Source organism: Tiliqua scincoides, chromosome 1, assembly GCF_035046505.1.
Source record: "Tiliqua scincoides isolate rTilSci1 chromosome 1, rTilSci1.hap2, whole genome shotgun sequence".
NCBI lineage: Eukaryota > Metazoa > Chordata > Lepidosauria > Squamata > Scincidae > Tiliqua > Tiliqua scincoides.
Window position 1 is genome coordinate 59,164,916 of NC_089821.1, and position 20,750 is coordinate 59,185,665.

Below are 20,750 nucleotides of genomic sequence, written 5' to 3' on the forward strand. Positions count from 1 at the left end.
TTCCACACATAAGAAAAATGTTAATAGTAAAAATACATATGAGGTAAGATTACTTACACGGTTGTGTATGATATTTGTCAGCTCTGATTCACCTACTTTTTGTGGGCACATGCAGAACTTCAAGGCCCCTGTGGAAGATCTATGCATATTCAGTACTTGGGTATCTTCCCATTGAGAGAACTGAGTATTCCTGCAGATCACCTTCCTGTTGGTAGAGACTGCCTGCCTGCCTTCTAACTGGGCTGTTTGTCCACTCAGCTGTCATTTAGCCATCTCTCTCTCTCTCTCTCTCTCTCTCTCTCTCTCTGGAATGCAGGGGGAGTTATGAGGGAGAAACACAATTTTAGGTATTGTTAATTCTCAAACTTCTGAGGACAATTGGCTTAATTTGTCCTCAGACCACCACCCATCTATTTGCTCTGGGCAACAGAGGTGACTCATGCTGCAATCCTTTTCACACTTACCTGGGAGTAAGCCCCATTCATTATAATGGAACTTACTTCTGAGTAGATATGCATAGGATTGGGCTGTGTAACTCCTCAAGCTATCTGGGAATTGCTTCAGTGGACAATCCACATATAGAATAAGTAATTTTAGCTCTGTGCAAAGAGTGACTGGGTTATCTTCTCCTATCCCCTTTCCCAGTGTAGCAACACTAGCTAATTCAACAGATTGCCAACTCTGTTTCCATGTTGAAGCTGTGTCTTTGTCCCACAATATGACCGTATTTTGCAATCCCAACTGCATGAGTCCATGAGACTCATATTGCATATTCCTTTTCTTAGAAATATTACACAAGAGTGAGATGTTGGCATTACATTTGTGTGTGACTGGTTTCCTTAAATGACTTTCCACACCCCTTCTGTTTCTAGAGGGCCAAACTTTAACACAGAGTCTCAGTTTTGCTTTACTTGGTGAATTAATGCATGTTGAAATTTTGAGTGTTGCTCTTCTCTCATGAATAGTATAAGAGGAAATGGATGCAATTCCTCCTGACTGAGGAATTAAGTCAGATAGAGGTTAAAAGAGAAGATGTTTCAGACCTCATTGAGAAATTAAAGATCAATAAGTCACCGGGCCCTGATGGCATCCACCCTAGAGTTATTAAGGAATTGAAGAATGAAGTTGCTGATCTCTTGACTAAGATATGCAACTTGTCCCTCAAAACAGCCACGGTGCCAGAAGATTGGAGGATAGCAAATGTCACGCCTATCTTTAAAAAGGGAAAGAGGGGGGACCCGGGAAACTATAGGTCAGTCAGCCTAACATCTATACGGGGTAAGATGGTGGAATGCCTCATCAAAGATAGGATCTCAAAACACATAGACGAACAGGCCTTGCTGAAGGAGAATCAGCATGGCTTCTGTAAGGGTAAGTCTTGCCTCACAAACCTTATAGAATTCTTTGAAAAGGTCAACAGGCATGTGGATGCAGGAGAACTCGTAGACATTATATATCTGGACTTTCAGAAGGCGTTTGACACGGTCCCTCACCAAAGGCTACTGAAAAAACTCCACAGTCAGGGAATTGAGAACTGGTTGAAGGCCAGGAAACAGAGAGTGGGTGTCAATGGGCAATTTTCACAATGGAGAGAAGTGAAAAGCGGTGTGCCCCAAGGATCTGTCCTGGGACTGGTTCTTTTCAACCTCTTCATAAATGACCTGGAGACAGGGGTGAGCAGTGAGGTGGCAAAGTTTGCAGATGACACCAAACTTTTCCGAGTGGTGAAGACCAGAAGTGATTGTGAGGAGCTCCAGAAGGATCTCTCCAGACTGGCAGAATGGGCAGCAAAATGGCAGATGCGTTTCAATGTCAGTAAGTGTAAAGTCATGCACATTGGGGCAAAAAATCAAAACTTCACATATAGGCTGATGGGTTCTGAGCTATCTGTTACAGATCAGGTGAAAGATCTTGGGGTGGTGGTGGACAGCTTGATGAAAGTGTCGACCCAATGTGCGGCGGCAGTGAAGAAGGCCAATTCTATGCTTGGGATCATTAGAAAAGGTATTGAGAACAAAACGGCTAATATTATAATGCCGTTGTACAAATCGATGGTAAGGCCACACCTGGAGTATTGTGTTCAGTTCTGGTCGCCGCATCTCAAAAAAGACATAGTGGAAATGGGAAAGGTGCAAAAGAGAGCGACTAAGATGATTACGGGGCTGGGGCGCCTTCCTTATGAGAAAAGGCTACAGCGTTTGGGCCTCTTCAGCCTAGAAAAGAGACGCCTGAGGGGAAACATGATTGAGACATACAAAATTATGCAGGGGAAGGATAAAATGGATAGAGAGATGCTCTTTACACTCTCACATAACACCAGAACCAGGGGACATCCACTAAAATTGAGTGTTGGGAGAGTTAGAACAGACAAAAGAAAATATTTCTTTACTCAGCGTGTGGTTGGTCTGTGGAACTCCTTGCCACAGGATGTGGTGATGGCGTCTGGCAGGGACGCCTTTAAAAGGGGATTGGACACGTTTCTGGAGGAAAAATCCATTAGGGTTACAAGCCATGATGTGGATGTACAACCTCCTGATTTTAGAAATAGGCTATGTCAGAATGTCAGATGCAAGGGAGGCACCAGAATGAGGTCTCTTGTTATCTGGTGTGCTCCCTGGGGCATTTGGTGGGCCACTGTGAGATACAGGAAGCTGGACTAGATGGGCCTTTGGCCTGATCCAGTGGGGCTGTTCTTATGTTCTTATGTTCTAAGGCACTGGCTTACCTGGCTATGGGGCAAACGGGGCAAAAGCCCCAGGCGCTGAGACCAGGCAGCCTGGGGAGGGGTGCTGAAGCTGCATTCCCCTGTCGCGTGTTTCACTTTTTAAAAAACAGAACTTCTGCAAGGCTTTTTCCAAGCCTTGGAGCCTCCATGTGTTGGGGGGGTGGGCTGATTCCCTCAGCCCCCTGAGCTCACTGCTGCCCCTCCCCACTGCCTTCCTATCCCTTAGCTGTGCCACCTGCTCTGGTTTTCTTTTTTAATTTTGCTGGCTGTGCTAAGGTGTGTTTTTTCTCCCTTCCCAAGTCTCCAGCCTGCCCAAGCCAATCACCATCCAGCTTTTTTCTCCTGGAACAGTACAGACCACTTCACTGGCTGATCGCCAGCCAATCAGAAGCTGCCCTCCTGCAGTCCTGCCTCCTTAGCCATTCATTCTCATTCCACATGCTGCTGCTGGCTGCTCCTGACTTCCAGGGTCTGCAGAGATTTTGGGCACAATCCTAGCTGGGTCTACTCAGAAGTAAGTCCTATTTTGTTCAATGGGGCTTACTCTCAGGAAAGTGAGGGTAGGATTGCAGCCTTTGTTGGCACCAACTGGAGGGTAGTTTAAAAGAAAACCATCCTGCTGTAAGTACTGCTTGTACTTACTGTAAGTAAGTACTACAGTTGGGGGGGGGTTTCAAGAGAATTGAATTATTTAGCTTCTTTAAAAAAAGTTATTTATATATATATTTATTCCTCTTGTTTGAGAAGTGAGTAGTACAGCACCTGCTGGCCGTTAGAACAGTATTTATAATTTGGGGAGGAGGGATGCAGAATTGGATTATTTAGCTTTTTAAAAAAAAATAATTTCTTTTTTGAGAAAATGAGCAGTGGAAAGGTCTTGCAGCCACCCCCTCCCTGCCAGTATTTCTCTACCCAATGTATAATTAGTCTGTGGAACTCTTTGCCACAGGAAGTACTGATGGCAGCTTGCCTAGATACCTTTAAGAGGGGATTGGACAAATTCTGGAGGAGAAGTTCATTACTGGTTACAAGTCATAGTAGGTATCTTGGTTTTAGAGGCAGGCTGCCTCTGATTGTCAGATGCAGGGGAGAGCACAGGTTGTGTTTGTCTTGTGTGCTCCCTGAAGCATTTGGTGGACCACTGTGAGATACAGGAAGCTGGACTAGATGGGCCGTTGGCCTGATCCAGATTTTGGGGCTGTTCTTATTTTCTTAATATTAGAAGCCACTAAGCATTCATAATCTGCTGAGAGGCAGGGAATTGGGTATCTATTATACACTTATTCTGTGCTACTGTTAATAATAATAATAAACATATGTGCAGTAAAAAATGAAGACCTGAATGAGTACTGCTGCTGATCAGGGTGTAGGAGAGGGGGATAAAAGGGTTAATTTGTACCCAAGCCGAGGGTCAGAAAGGGGGCCTAGGAACCAAAGGAAGGGGCCCAGATAGTTCTTGGGATATTATGTTTTCCAATCTCACCCAAACTCACTGCCTGCACATGATGCTGGGAGCACAACCACAGGCATGAAGTGGCAACTGCTGCTACAAGCCATGCACACCGGGCTCAGGAATGCATCCATGACCCTCCCTAACAGAATCAAATCTGGGAGGAAACTGGCCTGCTACAGTAGCTTTTTGTCTTGTGGATCCCATAACCATGAAGGAATGTATAGGGCAGCGATTTTCAACTTTTTCCATCTCATAGCACACTATTATGGCACTAAAATTGTCAAAGCACACCATCAGGTTTTTGATAATTGCCAAGGCACACCATGCTGCCAATGGGGGGCTCACATCCCATTGGCCCTACTAATAAATGACTTCCCCCCAAATTCCTGTGGCACACCTGTGAACCACTCACGGCATACCAATGTGCCATGGCACAGTGGTTGACAATGGCTGGTATAGGGGTTCTGGGGCTATAGCTGCTGCAGAAGTTCATTTTGGTGCACACAGCACACTGTCCATTCTAGTGCAAGCTTGATGATGCTAATTTTCTGCAATCGATTTTCTATATTTCAAAGATTTTAGAGAGACTTAGCAGTGTGTTTGGGTTTCCATATTACTTTATCTAGCTGCCAATGCTGCATGGTCAGATAGAACTGGGCTCTGCATCAAGAAGCCTAGTAGACCTGGGCTCCAAAGACTGTTTTGGCTGTCTGTACCCTCCTCCGGCTTATCTGGCCCCCTGTTCTGCCTGCCCCCATTGCCCCCCTCCTCCTTTGGGAAGGGGCCCAAAAGAAACATTGTACCCCCTGATAAAATTCTTCTCAGAGGCCCTGCTGCTGATGCTTTATTCTAATGCTCTAAATCCAATGCTCCTTACTGTTTTACAGAAACAAATCATGCATTTGCTTGCTCCAGTGCTGTGTTCAGTAATACGCTATTGTGCTGTCCTGGCCTTCACTGTTTAGTCTACCACTTAGGCAGCTATCTGTGGGAAACAGAGATAAGAAAGCAGGACTAAATTGGCCTTGCCTTAGGTTGAGTCACATGTCTCTTTTGCTGGCCTTGTGGTTTTCACCATGCCCAGAAGTATGGGTTTGCTTGCTACAGTGGTGTAGCCTTGAAAACATTTATCAGATGTGAGATGGCTAATGCTGCTGTGTTGTGCTGCTTCTCCAATGTAGTGGTGTCTACCTTACGCTGCTTTCTGTGGGAATCAGAGATGCTAGATTGGCCTTGCCCTGGCCTGTTTCTAGTATGGCTTGTTTCTATGCTCTCTTGTGAACCACTCACACAAGTCTCTTTTGCCGGCCTTGTGGTTTTCACCATGCCCAGAAGTATGTGTTTGCTTGCTACAGTGGTGTAGCCTTGAAAACATTTATCAGATGTGAGATGGCTAATGCTGCTGTGTTGTGCTGCTTCTCCAATGTAGTGGTGTCTACCTTACGCTGCTTTCTGTGGGAAACAGAGATGCTAGATTGGCCTTGCCCTGGCCTGTTTCTAGTATGGCTTGTTTCTATGCTCTCTTGTGAACCACTCACACAAGTCTCTTCTGCCGGCCTTGTGGTTTTCACCACGCCCAGAAGTATGTGTTTGCTTGCTACAGTGGTGTAGCCTTGAAAACATTTATCAGATGTGAGATGGCTAATGCTGCTGTGTTGTGCTGCTTCTCCAATGTAGTGGTGTCTACCTTACGCTGCTTTCTGTGGGAAACAGAGATGCTAGATTGGCCTTGCCCTGGCCTGTTTCTAGTATGGCTTGTTTCTATGCTCTCTTGTGAACCACTCACACAAGTCTCTTTTGCCGGCCTTGTGGTTTTCACCATGCCCAGAAGTATGTGTTTGCTTGCTACAGTGGTGTAGCCTTGAAAACATTTATCAGATGTGAGATGGCTAATGCTGCTGTGTTGTGCTGCTTCTCCAATGTAGTGGTGTCTACCTTACGCTGCTTTCTGTGGGAAACAGAGATGCTAGATTGGCCTTGCCCTGGCCTGTTTCTAGTATGGCTTGTTTCTATGCTCTCTTGTGAACCACTCACACAAGTCTCTTCTGCCGGCCTTGTGGTTTTCACCACGCCCAGAAGTATGTGTTTGCTTGCTACAGTGGTGTAGCCTTGAAAACATTTATCAGATGTGAGATGGCTAATGCTGCTGTGTTGTGCTGCTTCTCCAATGTAGTGGTGTCTACCTTACGCTGCTCTCTGTGGGAAACAGAGATACTAGATTGGCCTTGCCCTGGCCTGTTTCCATGCTGTCTTGTGAACCATTCACACAAGTCTCTTTTGCTTTCAGTGAACTCACATGCACATGTCTGTTTTGCTGTCAGTGTCTCACTAACACTGCAAATCTGGTCTTGTGGTTTTATGCCATAAATATCTATGTTTCTCTCAGTATGTTCAGCAGGTTTCTTCCCTATGCTCTCAAGCAGTCCAGTGCTGCAACATTAATATGCTGCTGTGCTGCTTGTCCAATGTGGTGCTGTCTATCTTAGACAGCTGTGTGTTAGGCAGCTTTTTAAAATCACACAGTTCTGCAAATAATAAATTTAATTAATTAATTAAATGGGGGGTTGCCAAAATTTTAGTTTGCCCTGGGTGACAGATGACCTAGGTACGCCACTGATGCAAGGCCAACAGCGGAATGTGAACATGAGGTTCTCTGGATGTTATCAATTGCACCATACACAACTTTTATGGAATCCAAATTGTTTCTAGAGGGAAGGGGTGAGACACAAAGGTGACAAAGTTTAAGGTTAATTGCAGGGAAAAAGCACAGCTGTTTTCTTGCCATGTAGCATACAAAATAAATAAAATCAACTACATGTCAGCCTGCTCTCTTATCTATAAATACTTATTTGAATTAAAGTTAATAATCAAAATGCAAACAAAAAAAAATCAAGGTTAAACAAATCCAATTTCCACTAAATTATGATGAGGCTAAGAAGGAAAAGTAGTGTGGTAAGGGAGTACTTCCATGATAAGAAGTGCAGTGTGTGTATTTTTAGATGCAAGTCTTTCACTGACAGGTAGATGTCAAAGTATTTCGACATAGCACTTATCAGAATTGTTCAGGCTATTTCTGTCCTTTTGAGGTAGGAAGCCTCTATGTGTGTGTTTCTTCTTTAAAATTTTTGAGTATCTTCTAGGATTCAGTGGAGACTTTTTTTTGTGCTACACCAACAGACTCCTGCTTCTTTGAAGGACAACAATTTAAAGATGATGATTCTGTGAGGGTTTTATTTGTTTAGGCAGCTAAAAGGAAAGTCTTTGAGTGTCATTGGGCAGCCTGATTGGTAATTTAGAATCAAAGAGAATAATGCTTTAAAAAGAAATAGTAAGAATAGTAAGAATTTTGGTTTTTATGTTCCAGCTAAGAGGGTTTGTTTCCAGTAAGTAAGATGGGTTTACAATCTAAGTCTTATTGAACACAGTAGGCTTACTTCTAAGCAGTGCTTTTTTTGTAAAAAAAAGAAAAAAAAGGTGCAGGAACTCACAACTTGTTAGTCTTTTATTTATTTTTATTTATTTATTTATTTATTAACCATTTTTTTATTGGAGAAATAAAATATTTTTTATGTGCTTCCCCCCCTAAAGATGAACTTACTTCTAAGTAGACATGCATAGGATTGGGCTGTCAATTTCCACATCCCCTTCCCCCTAGCTACTTTTTCTACACATGGGGAAAAATACTATACAGGTGCACTTGTAGCGTGTAGTATGTAGTGTGGCACTACTTTGAGGAGAGGAAGCAGTGAGTGGATTCCGAAAAATGGCTTACATGAGTTCCATGTAGTAAAATTACTCTAAGCAACTGTGGGAGTAAGAACAAAAAAGGAATTCTTACACGAGAGGGGTCCTTAGGTGCACATAGAAACAGCTACGTTTGTAAACAAGCGATTAAATATGGTTTAATTTGGGTATCAGAATACTCTGTGTCTTTGGGAAGGCGCTTGGCATGCAATTGTATGTTCTCTGCTGCCCTGAGCAGCTGCTGTGCATTGCTGGAGAGGAGCTGCAAATGCTGGCTGTTGGAGGGCATGCTTGTGGGGGAAGGAGGAGGAGGATCTCTGGCAAGGCTGGACAGCACGTTGTACACACATAGAATCCCTTTTCACCTGCCCTTAGCAAGTGAAAACGGGTGCAGATATATATCTCTGCCAGGATTAAGAGCCCAAACCTAGGTATGTCTACTCTGAAGTAAGTCTCGTTCTAGTCAATGGAGCTTACTCCCAGGAAAGTGCCTAGGATTGCAGCCTAAGAGCCCAATCCTATGCATGTCTACTCAGAAGTCCACTTTAGTGAATGGGGCATACTGTGGATAGGATGGCAGCCTCAGGGCCCAATCCTGTGCCTGTCTACTCAGAAGTCAGTCCCATTAGAGTCAGTGGGGCTTCCTCCCAGGAAAGTGTGGAGAGGACTGCAGCCTCAGAGCCCCTCCTCTGCCTGTCTACTCAGAAGTCAGTCCCAGAGGAGGCAGTGGGGCTTCCTCCCAGGAAAGTGTGGAGAGGACTGCAGCCTCAGAGCCCTTCCTCTGCCTGTCTACTCAGGCTGCAAGGTATGACACTTTCCCGGGTGTAAGCCCCATTGAACACAATGGAACTTACTTCTGAGTAGACATGCATAGGCTTGGGCTCTCAGGCTGCAAGGCTATGCATGCTTTCCCAGGAGCAAGCCCCATTGAGCACAATGAGACTTACTTCTGAGTAGACACGCCTAGGCTCGTGCTGCATATTGGCACGGGGGCTGCACCAGCCAGCTTCCTTCCCCTCCTCCTCTGCCAGGCCAGTACCTGGGCATTCCGTGGGTGCCCAGCCCGTCTCCCTGGCTGGCTGGCTGCCTGCCTGCCTGTCGTCCTCCTCGGCGTTGGTGCGTGTCCCCCGCGCCCTCCACCAGCTTGGAAGCTGCGCGGGGAAGCAGAGCGTGGGGGGAGGGGAGGCAGGCTGGGCTCAGGCAAGAGCTTGGAGATGGGGCAGGAGGGGGTCGTTGTGCGGTCAGGCAGGGGCCAGGCGCCTGCCCACCCTGCACCCCCAGCACCCACCCAGCAAATGCCTCTGTTTTGCTCCCCCCCGGAATGCCTCCGAAGGGGAGGGGCCCCTGCAAAAAAGGTGCTGGAACTCAGTTCCCCCGCGTTCCATTAGAAAAAAAGCCCTGCTTCTAAGTAAAATAACACCATTTTCAAACACCTCTAGTTGCAGCAAATATTTTAGGAACTGCAATGGATACATGATAGTGCATAAAGCCTGTGAAGACAGTGGTTGCTAGGCAACCTGAGAAACAGACTTGTTTGACTACAGTAGTTAGATTCCCAATAGCTATAAAGAAGACAAAAGGGAGGGAGATGAGGTTTTGAGAAAATGGGTATGTCACCAGAATAGGGCTAAAATGTTGCAGTAAATTTTTAAATAAAATCTTTGGGTGTGTTTGTGGTCTAATTTACTAATTACATTATCCCCATTCCCCTGTATGTGCATTTGTGCCCAACCACACACCCAGTGGCTGGTCCTTCTTGCCTTTCAGATTGCACCGGAGCATAACTCCTAAGCCAAAATGATTTTTTTTTTGTTATTGTGCTTCTAGGAAGCAGGTTAAGGAAAACTGCGATCTAGAACAGGGGTGCCCAAACCCCGGCCCTGGGGCCACATGCGGCCCTCGAGGCCTCTCAACGTGGCCCTCAGGGAGCCCCCAGTCTCCAATGAGCCTCTGGCCCTCCAGAGATTTGTTGGAGCCCACACTGGCCTGATGCAACTGCTCTCAGCATGAGGGCAACTGTTTGACCTCTTGCATGAGCTGTGGGATGAGGGCTTCCTCCACTGCTTGCTGTTTCACGTCTATGATGCAGTAGCAGCAGCAAAGGAGAGGCCAACCTTGCTTTGTGCAAGGCCTTTTATAGGCCTTGAGCTATTGCAAGACCTTCATTCATTCATATAAGTTCATCTTTAATATATTCATTTATGTATACTTATGTAAATGTATTCAAATTTTAAATGTAAATTAATTCTTTTTTTCCCTGGTCCCCGACATGGTGTCAGAGAGATGATGTGGCCCTCCTGCCAAAAACTTTGGACACCTCTGGTGTAGAAATTATAAAATTGGTTTATCTAAAAATTTGTGTAGAAAAGTGAGAACATAAAACCGTCCTATTTATTGAATCCACAAACTGGACAGCAGTCTAGATAGGTGTGTATGAGTAAAGGATATATAGGCAAGAAGCATAAGGACTGTAGTGCTCTCTAGCATGGACTTGTGAGACAGTTGGGGTGATTCACACATGCATTTACTTCTCTGGATCAGGGTGTCAAACATAAGGCCAGGCGGCCGGATACAGCCCCTGGCAGCTTTTTATCTGGCTCTTAGGCTCTCAGCTGCTGAGCAGTGCTGAGGTGTTACTGCTAAAACAGCAACCCACATGAAAATTGGGCTTTCCCATATCTTGAAATATGATCAAGATTTTGCATATTTTCTCTTCTGCCATTTGCAGTTAATATGTTCATAGTTCATAGTTAATATGTTCATAGTTAATATGTCTTGTTCGTCCTCGGTGATTTCAATGCTAGAGTTGGTGCTGATAACAGTTCATGGCCCACTTGCTTAGGTCAGTTCGGTACTGGGAAGATGAACGAAAATGGCCAACACCTGCTAGAGTTTTGCTGTCTTCACAGTCTCTGTGTCAGCAACACGTTCTTCAACACGAAGCCCCAACATAGAGTCTCCTGGAGACACCCAAGATCAAAGCACTGGCACCGGCTTGACCTGATTCTCACCAGACGCTCCAGCCTTCCCAGCATCAAGATCACACGCAGCTATCAGGGTGCTGCCTGTGACACCGACCATTCCCTGGTGTGCAGCAGAGTGAAACTGCAAACAAAGCGACTGTACCACACGAAAAAGGAAGGAAGACCTCACATTGATACCAGCAAGACCCGGGATCAGAGAAAAGTGGAGGAATTTGCACGAGCGCTTGAGGAATCTCTTCCAGGCCCGGTCAATGCAAACGCATCCAACAGATGGGAACATTTCAAGAATGCCGTTTACAACAACGCCTTGTCCATATTTGGCAAGAAGACCAATAAGATGGCAGACTGGTTTGAAGCCCACTCTGAGGAGTTGACACCAGTCATTGAGGAAAAGAGGAGAGCTCAAGCAGCATACAAGGCCTGTCCCAGTGAGCGCAACCTGCAGGTCTTCCAAGCTGCTCGCAGCAAAGTCCAGCAGACTGCCAGGAGATGTGCAGTCTCCTGCACTGGTCAACGACTACTGGCTCCAGCTCTGTTCCGAGGTACAGATAGCAGCTGACACGGGCAACATCAAGGGGATGTATGATGGTATCAAGCAGGCCCTAGGTCCAACACAGAAGAAAATTGCCCCTCTGAAGTCTGCCACAGGCGAGGTCATCCAGGATCGGACGCAGCAGATGGAACGCTGGGTGCAGCACTACTCTGAGCTATATTCCAGAGAAAATGTAGTCACCGAAGAAGCGCTGAACAACATTGAGTGCCTGCCTGTGCTGGAGGAGCTTGACAGTGAACCAACCCTAGAAGAACTTCACGTGGCCCTGGACTACCTTGCCTTTGGCAAGGCACCTGGAAAAGACAGCATCCCTGCTGAAGTCCTAAAGTGCTGCAAAGAGATCATCGTCACTGAGCTGCATGAAATCCTCTGTCTTTGCTGGAGAGAAGGTAGAGTACCTCAAGACATGAGGGATGCAAACATCATCACGCTGTACAAGAACAAAGGCGACAGGGGTGACTGCAACAACTACCGTGGCATCTCTCTCCTTAGCGTTGTAGGAAAGTTGTTTGCCCGAGTTGCACTAAAGAGGCTCCAGGTACTTGCAGAGAGCGTTTATCCAGAATCACAGTGCGGATTCCGAGCCAACAGGTCCACCACTGATATGGTATTCTCCCTTGGACAACTGCAGGAGAAATGCAGGGAACAGCGACAGCCACTCTTTATAGCCTTCATAGATCTCACGAAGGCCTTCGACCTGGTCAGCAGGGATGGCCTCTTCAAGATTCTCCCCAAGATTGGATGTCCACCCAGGCTCCTCAGCATCATCAGATCCTTCCACAAGGACATGAAGGGCACTGTTGTCTTCGATGGCTCCACATCAGACCCCTTTGACATCCGAAGCGGCGTGAAGCAGGGCTGTGTTCTTGCACCAACCTTGTTTGGGATTTTCTTCGCTGTCCTGCTGAAGCATGCCTTTGGAACCGCAACAGAAGGCATCTATCTCCGGACCAGATCAGACGGAAAGCTCTTCAACCTCTCCAGACTGAGAGCAATGTCCAAAGTCCAGCTGAAATGTCTGCATGACTTCCTCTTTGCCGACGATGCAGCTGTCACTACTCACTCTGCCAAAGATCTCCAGCAGCTCATGGACCGTTTTAGAAAGGCCTGCCAAGATTTTGGACTGACGATCAGCCTGAAGAAAACACAGGTCATGGTTCAGGATGTGGACTCACCTCCCTGCATTACAATCTCTGCGCATGAACTGGAGGTTGTCCATGACTTTGTGTACCTTGGCTCAACGATCTCTGACACTCTTTCTCTATACCGAACTAAACAAACGCATCAGTAAAGCAGCTACCACGTTTTCCAGACTCACAAAGAGAGTCTGGTCCAACAAGAAGCTGACGGAACATACGAAGATCCAGGTCTACAGAGCTTGCGTCCTGAGTACACTTCTGTATTGCAGCGAGTCATGGACTCTTCGCTCACAACAGGAGAGGAAACTGAACGCTTTCCACATGCACTGCCTCCGACGCATTCTCGGCATCACCTGGCAGGACAAAGTTCCAAACAACACAGTCCTGGAACAAGCTGGAATCCCTAGCATGTATGCACTGCTGAAACAGAGACTCCTGCGTTGGCTCGGTCATGTCATGAGAATGGATGATGGCTGGATCCCAGAGGATCTCCTCTATGGAGAACTCGTGCAAGGAAAGCACCCTACAGGGAGACCACAGCTGCGATACAAGGACATCTGCAAGAGGGATCTGAAGGCCTTAGGAGTGGACCTCAACAAGTGGGAAACCTTGGCCTCTGAGCGGCCCGCTTGGAGGCAGGCTGTGCAGCATGGCCTTTCCCAGTTTGAAGAGACACTTGGCCAACAGTCTGAGGCAAAGAAGGAAGGCCCATAGCCAGGGAGACAGACCAGGTACAGACTGCACTTGCTCCCGTTGTGGAAGGGATTGTCACTCCCGAATTGGCCTTTTCAGCCACACTAGACGATGTTCCAAAACCACCTTTCAGAGCGCGATACCATAGTCTCTCGAGACTGAAGGTTGCCAACATATCATATCAGGGATTCCAAAGTTTTTGACAGGAGGGCCACATCATCTCTCTGACACTGTGTTGGGGGCCAGGGGGAAAAAGAATTAATTTACATTTAAAATTTGAATGCATTTACTTAAGTATTCATAAATGAATATATTAAAGATTTATATATTAAAGATATTATTAAAGATTATATATATATTAAAGATTCATAACTTATATGAATGAATGAGGGTCTTGCAATAGCTCAAGGCCTATAAAAGGCCTTGCACAAAGCAAGGCTAGCCTTTCCTTTGCTGCTGCGACTGCATCACAGACGTAAAACAGCAGGCAGTGGAGGAAGCCCTCATCCCACAGCTCATGCAAGAGGTCAAACAGTTGCCCTCCTGTTGAGAGCAGTTGCATTGGGCCAGTGCAGGCTCCAACAAATCTCTGGAGGGCCAGAGGCTCATTGGAGACTGGAGGCTCCCTGAGGGCCATGTTGAGAGGCCTCGAGGGCCGCATGTGGCCCCAGGGCTGGGATTTGGGCACCACTGTTCTATATGATAACAAAGTGCTGATTTCTGGTCATCAGCTGATTAATGATGTCACTGTCTGCTTTGTGATGTCACTTCCGGCCCTCAGCATGCACCCTGAATGCTAACTTCGGCCCTCTGTATGAAATGAGTTTGACACTCCTGCTCTAGATAGCTCATTCCTTGATTATTTGAAGCTTGCTGAGTCACTACTGAATGGATGAACTGACTCCATTGGCAAGTATTGGGATGGAGGTGATCTGAAAACTTGCTCCTAGTGTTTCATCTTTTGTGACTCATTCACGGGTGATGTTGCACTTGTCTATGTGATGAGTGGATTTGTGATGTAGGCCTGTCTACCTCAGGTAGACAGACATTAGTCTGTCTTTTGCTTTTGCTGAATATGCAGAGTGAGACACCATAGATTCTGTGCCCCAACAAGACATTGATATGTATACATGTGGCTGCACATATAATAAATTAAAAATCTAATTCTCACAATTGCAGCAGAAATCATGGAAAATATGTTGGCATTGTTCACTGAGAAGAGACCAGATTTGGAGTTTTGGATCTGACTTTTGTGTCCGGGCAGTTGTGAAAATACAGTATACACAGAGTTCTAAGCACAGAATGCACCTGCTTCATTTTCACTAAATACTTGTGTTCTTTGTTTTGGTTTATATAAAAGTCTAACAGCTCAGTCTTACACATGTTTCCTCAAAAGTAAGTTCCATTGTGTTCAATTGTGCTTACTTACAGGAAACTGTGTATTGGACTGCCTACAGGGCTGTCAAAGTCAAATAGTTTGGAGGGCAAAATTCCCATGCAGTAGATGTCCATAATGGAAGCTGGGCAAGCACTGCATCGGCCCAACTAGAAAGACCTATTTCTGATATAGTTTTGGTAAGACAGGGCAGTCTCTTTTGCATATAGTCCCCAGGTATAGCTGTAAAACTACCTTTAACTGAACACTTTATCACTGGAGTAAGTTTAAACTTACTGTCCACTGCAAGTTGTTAAAGTATCATTTAACTGCATTTAGCATCTGGGATTTGTCCCCTCTTCCTTCCTTTCCAGACTTGTGGGAGTGAGGAAGCTGCAGCAGTTTCCATTAGATGATCTACATGTCACAGGCTTATTTGGCACAGAAAGACTTAAGCAACATCCTTTCATAATGATAACTGCTGTCTAGATTCTACTTCTTGGTGATTATCCTAAGATGCAATCCTGTTTTATTTGAACTTTCAGCTTGGTTTAGCTTCACTCTTGGTTTCAGCTTCACTCTTCCTTTAGCAGTGTTATTTCATTTATGGGAGGAGGACAGAGGTTTGCCTTCAAGTTTGTAACTCTGTTTCTTAGAGTTTGGAGATGGGATCGCTGCTAATTCACTTGATTCAAGTGCTTATTTTACAATCATTGCTCTTTGTGATTATTGGGTTGTGGAGTAATAAAATGCTACTAGTGAGTCCACAGACAAGATGTGTGTCTGGAATTAAAATTAGATTTATAGGTAATCAACTTAATGATGGGAGGAAGGAGATTGATAGAGGCAAGACCTTGGACTTGGTGACCTTAAGTGTTTTTCATTTTAAAAAAAAAAGGATAGTCACTGTTTGCTCATGGAGCAGTTGCAGTGAAGTTTCCATATGAGTGCTCTCTGTAACAAACTGGACTGTGATTCTTTGATAAAGCACTTTCCTTTGTGCAATAAGATGGAACAAAGGTTAATCAGCAGCTGAGGCATCAAGATAACCTTGTCATAGAAAAGTCCCTGATGCATTCTCCTTGATGTGTGGGTACTAGAGAGTTTGAAGATGGGAAGGCTCTGTTGGAAGAACACCTACTTGAGAGTTATTAAATCAATCAAGTTATTAAATCAATCAGTAAGAGAGCAAGAAAGTGTATGAGGCTGTGTGAGTGAGGCTGTAGAGTCTTGAATTTCATGTTTTCTTTCCAGTGGTCATTAGGAAACAGTCAAAGGCACATAAGAACTTTGCTAGGGTATTGTGGCACCTGCTGATGTACCCAGGTATGGTTGTGTCTACTGCCTGATCTTCAGGCTGAGAAGTAAGAGGTTCAATGTGAGCTGTGCTGGAGCAGGTACCTGGTGTTACATGTAGTATTACTGTAATGAATATTTATGTACTACTTTCAACAAAAAGTAGATCACAAAGCAATTTACATAGCAAAATGTATCAATAAAGGATTTTCTGTCCCCAAAGGGCTCACAGTTGTGAAAGAGACCCCATCAATTGCAGTCACTGGAAAAGATGCCATGCTGAGGTGAAGAGGGACAATTGCTTTTCCCTTCTATATATAAGAGGACACCACATTCAAAGGTGCCTCTTTGCCCAATTAGCAGGGCAAGGGCATGAGAAAATACAGTTAGCAGTACATTGTTGAATAGCTGAAAGAATAATATCCTATCAAGGGGTTGGAATGGGTTTGGACCATAAGCTTTAAATTGATACAATGCTGCAGTGGCACAAAATACTATGGAACTAGTATATAACTAATACAATATGTCAAGCCATAAAGTGCATTCTCAAGAGAAGCCTGTACCACAGGAACTGCAGCAATGACTAGAAAATTGGGTAGGGTTATGGCCTGAAAATGGAGTGCTTCTAGAAAAATGTACCTCCGAACACAGATGGAAAAGCCATTGCTTGGATGCTCCCTGTACTCCCATAATGAAGAATTTGTGCTCAAATCACAGTTTGCGTTTGTACACACACACACACACACACAAAATGCTATGCATGTCTACTCAGAATTAAGTCTCATTGAGTACTGTGGAACTTACTCCTAGGAAAGTGTGTATAGGATTGTAGCCTAAGTGATCTCTTATTCTGGCTGTGACTGAAGTGTCTTTGGAAGAGTTTGTGTGTGTGTGTGTTCTTTCAGTAATACCTTCTGCCTTGAACAAGTGGAATTTTTTTCCACCAGTGCAGGATGGGCATACTTCAGCCATGCGAAGAAGCATAAAATTGACAATCTGGTAAATGAATAATAGAGCAATTTATTCACCATTTGCATTTAATAACACGCTAGGTGGGAATTAATGTCCCCCGCACCACAACTCCCTTAATATTCCTCAATTACCGTAGATACTCGCCTATAAGTCAAAAAATTTCTTCCCAGAAATGCAGCCTGAATCATTGCCTCGCCTTATCTCTGGGGCATGCAAGCATCGAGGGTGGGTGGAAGTGAGTGAGCCAGCCAGCCAATCACTATTGTGGGAGGGAGGGAAGGAGCAAGCGTGGGACGAGAAAGAAAGTGATCTCTGCGGAGAGGAGGCGTTGTGCAGGCTTGGGCTGCTGCTGAGCATTTGCAGCTGCCTGCAGGTGCGCTCCATGTACTCCTTCAGGCTGTTGCCCAGCTGCAGGAGCTCGATGCGCTGGGCTGGGCTGCGCAGGACAGGACAGAGCAGGGGCATCTGCCACTGAAGCCAACAGCAGTCCCCCCTCGCTCAGCACCAGTGCCCATGGAAGCATCGGACACCCAAAACAGAGCAGGAGCGCAGGAGACAATGAGCTGTGTGGGAGGTGGCTGAGTTCAGGGGATGCTGAATTTCATAGCAAGAGATTGACAGTGTATTAATGCTTCTTAATAATATATTTGAATTAATTGTAGAATATATTTAATTTTTATTTCATTGTATGGGATGTGCCAAAAGTTTATGGGCCCTGGGTGCCAAATAACCTTCGCATGCCACTGAGTCACACACAGCCTCCTAAGTTTAACCCTTGACGTATCCGAGGGTCATAGAAAATTCCATGATTTATGGCTCAAAACCTGCTCTCGACTTATCTGAGGTCGACTTATACTTGAGTATCTGCGGTCGGTCATTTTATTCTGGAAAGTGCTGGCATAAAAGCTTGTCAGCTGGACTCTCTTGTATCTCTCTACTGAAACCATGTGTCTTGTGAGGTGGAGGAAATCTCCTTTACCTATGTCTTCATTGATCAAACAGATTTGTAACTGTATTGTTGAAGACAGAATAATTTGCACTGTAAGTCTACTCAGAAGTAAGTTCCATTGAATTCCACAGGACTCACTCCCAAGTAAGTTTGTATAGGATGCATTATGCCAGCAGAATGTAAACAGATTGATTCTCTGCAGTTCTTTTGATACTCATCATAACGTGAAACATTATCTTCTGAAGCTGATTTTGAGTACTCAGCATTTCTTTACCGAGTCTACAAAGCAACTAATTCTGGAGGTGCTGAAAATCAAGAGACCCTGATGTCTCTGCCATGAGACTCTGCCATGTGACAGTCCACCTGCTTGCTAAGCCAGCAAGTGACTGTCCCTTATCTACTGTTGAGATTTGCCTGTCAACCGAAGTGAGAGATTTCTGAGAGTAGATGAGAAATGCTGAATTTTTACCAGATGGGAGCTGGTTGTCAGCTGCTGTTAGGAAGCTAGAGTAGAGAAACAACACACTTAAAAATAAAGGACCCATATGGGTCGTTTTCAAACTTGGAAATGGCTAGTTTTTAGTTCACCTTTTTCTCTGTGGCCCAGTGAACTGAAACACTTAACAATACCAACTGGAATTTCCAGTGGACCACCCAGCAACTGTTACCCTGCACATGCCCAATCTCATCTGATCTTGGAAGCTAAGCAGGGTCAGGCCTGGTTAGTACTTGGATGGGAGACCGCCTGGGAATACTGGGTGCTGTAGGCTTATACCATAGTCTTTCGAGACTGAAGGTTGCCAACCATGCACAGACAATCCAGGTTTTATTGGAGAAAATTCGTAAGGGAGTTTCTGTTGCTCTTCCATATGTGGTTGAAGCATTATAGAGTTTCACATGATAGGCCATGAAGGGAAGAGTTGTGTTAGGTGTACAGTATTTGCATTACTGTCAGCTGTGTAACCTGTGATAACTGAACACTTTTTTGCTAGGACCTAAAATCCTCAGTAGAAGCTTTGTAGTTACCTAGTTGTTGACAGCAGTTTTTTCCCCCCTCTTGGATAAACAGCATACTGTGAGAATGCAGGGGAATTTAAAAATATTGTAATCTAAAAGGCTTAGAGCTCAATCCTAACCCCTGACATAAGCACTGACATAAGGGCAATGAAGCTCCAAGGTAAGGGAACAAACATTCCCTTACTTTGAGGAGGCCTCTGTGAGTGACACCCAACTGCAGGATGCAGCACATGTCCCATTGGTACCACTATGCCAGTGCTGGAAAGCGCTGACATAAGGGGTTAGGATTGCGCCCTTAGTATACAATATTTAGAAGAACATGTTCTGGAGCAAATCACTAAATACTTTATAGAGTACACTCCCACCCCACCCCCTGCATACTGCTATGTCAAACATGGGTTCGAAGTGGAACCCATGGAAATAATTCTTATCTCTCCTGTTTTATATTTACTACTGTACTTATGTTACTACATGGTGGCTAAAGGCAAATTTATACATGCATGTACATCATTTATAATACCCATTTTGTACATGCAGGTTCTCTCTTGTAGTACTGTCTTTTTGGACGCATTTTGCATGCGTGTATGTTCCCTTGTTTTTATCTAATACAAACACAACAAGCATAAGTCACACATTTCTTTTGACCACTATGTTCAGAATTGTGATAGGTCTTCTGCTCTCTCTCTGTCTCTCAAATGTCGTAATAAATGTTTAATGAAAAAATCCTTATATTTCATAATATTGAAAGATATAATACCCAATATCATATACTAAGCATATGTTGGTGTATGAGACTCCAGGGTTATCTTCACCCTTACCCTGTGGTTAATTACTCTGTCACTCCAACGCTGATATAGGGAATTGTCGAATTCTTGTATCATGACTGGTTGCCTGATTACACAGCAGAATTTCATGCTGGCCCTCTCCTTCAGTAATCTTGGAGAGCTCAGAAACAGTTAAGGCCTTTGCCCTGATGACTTTAGCAGAAGTTAACAGAGCCTGGATTGCTAAAATAAAATACCTGCATGTGTCCCCTGCAACAAAATGTAGCAGTGTATTCAGTCTTAGAGGAGGAGTACTGTTAAACTAGTTTTTTAGGGTTCCTTCCCTCATGAAACAACCCTGTATTGTGTAGGAAGGGGAATTTTTTTAAACCTCACAGCACTCATTTCTTACACCAGAACCCTCCTTTCCAGGATATTTTCAGCTCAGTCCAAACCAACCCTTTTACTGCTGATGCCGGTGTGTCAATAGAGTGCACACTATCCTGCACGGGGACAGTCATGGAGGTCTTCTCATAGTAAGGGAACTTTCATTTCCTCTGCTGCCCCAGTGGATCTCCTCAGATCTTCACCAGCCGTTTTGCTGGCGTAGATCTGAGAAGAGTAAGAGAGAGGGAAGGGGCATAGCACAACATACATGCCAAGGGTGCCAATAACTGTCCCTTCCCATTCCACTTCCCCTCCCAGACATGTTCTGTTCCTCCCACTGCCCACCCTCACCTCTAACTTACTGGCATCGGCAGTGGGTGGCCTCTCCATTGGCCTGCACACATGACTGCCAGCAGCTTGATTGCGTGCCCTGGCATAGTATCAACTCTGCCAGAATCCTGGTACTTACTCCAGTGGATACGATTGACACCTCAGTGACTCGAGCAGACCAGTGACCTCACTTTCTCTCCTTCAACCTCCATTTCCCTGTGCCTTTTGAAGGAACACCAAAATATTTTTTTCTCTCTCTCCAAATTGTTCTCTACCATAGACAAATGGGATAGATTCACAAAGCATGTCTGACTCCTGGTTTTCTGAGAAACTTTTGTGTTTTTCTCTCATGGGTTGGGAATGAGAACC

At 45.0% G+C, this 20,750-nt stretch overlaps 1 protein-coding gene and 1 pseudogene across 1 annotated transcript in view; both read left to right on the top strand.

The window, feature by feature from the left end:
• Positions 1–20,750, top strand: part of SLC25A22 (solute carrier family 25 member 22) — an 85,212-nt gene that overhangs the window by 20,422 nt on the left and 44,040 nt on the right. The gene's annotated exons all lie outside the window — the stretch shown is intronic.
• On the top strand, positions 18,537–18,653 carry LOC136638242 (5S ribosomal RNA; annotated as a pseudogene).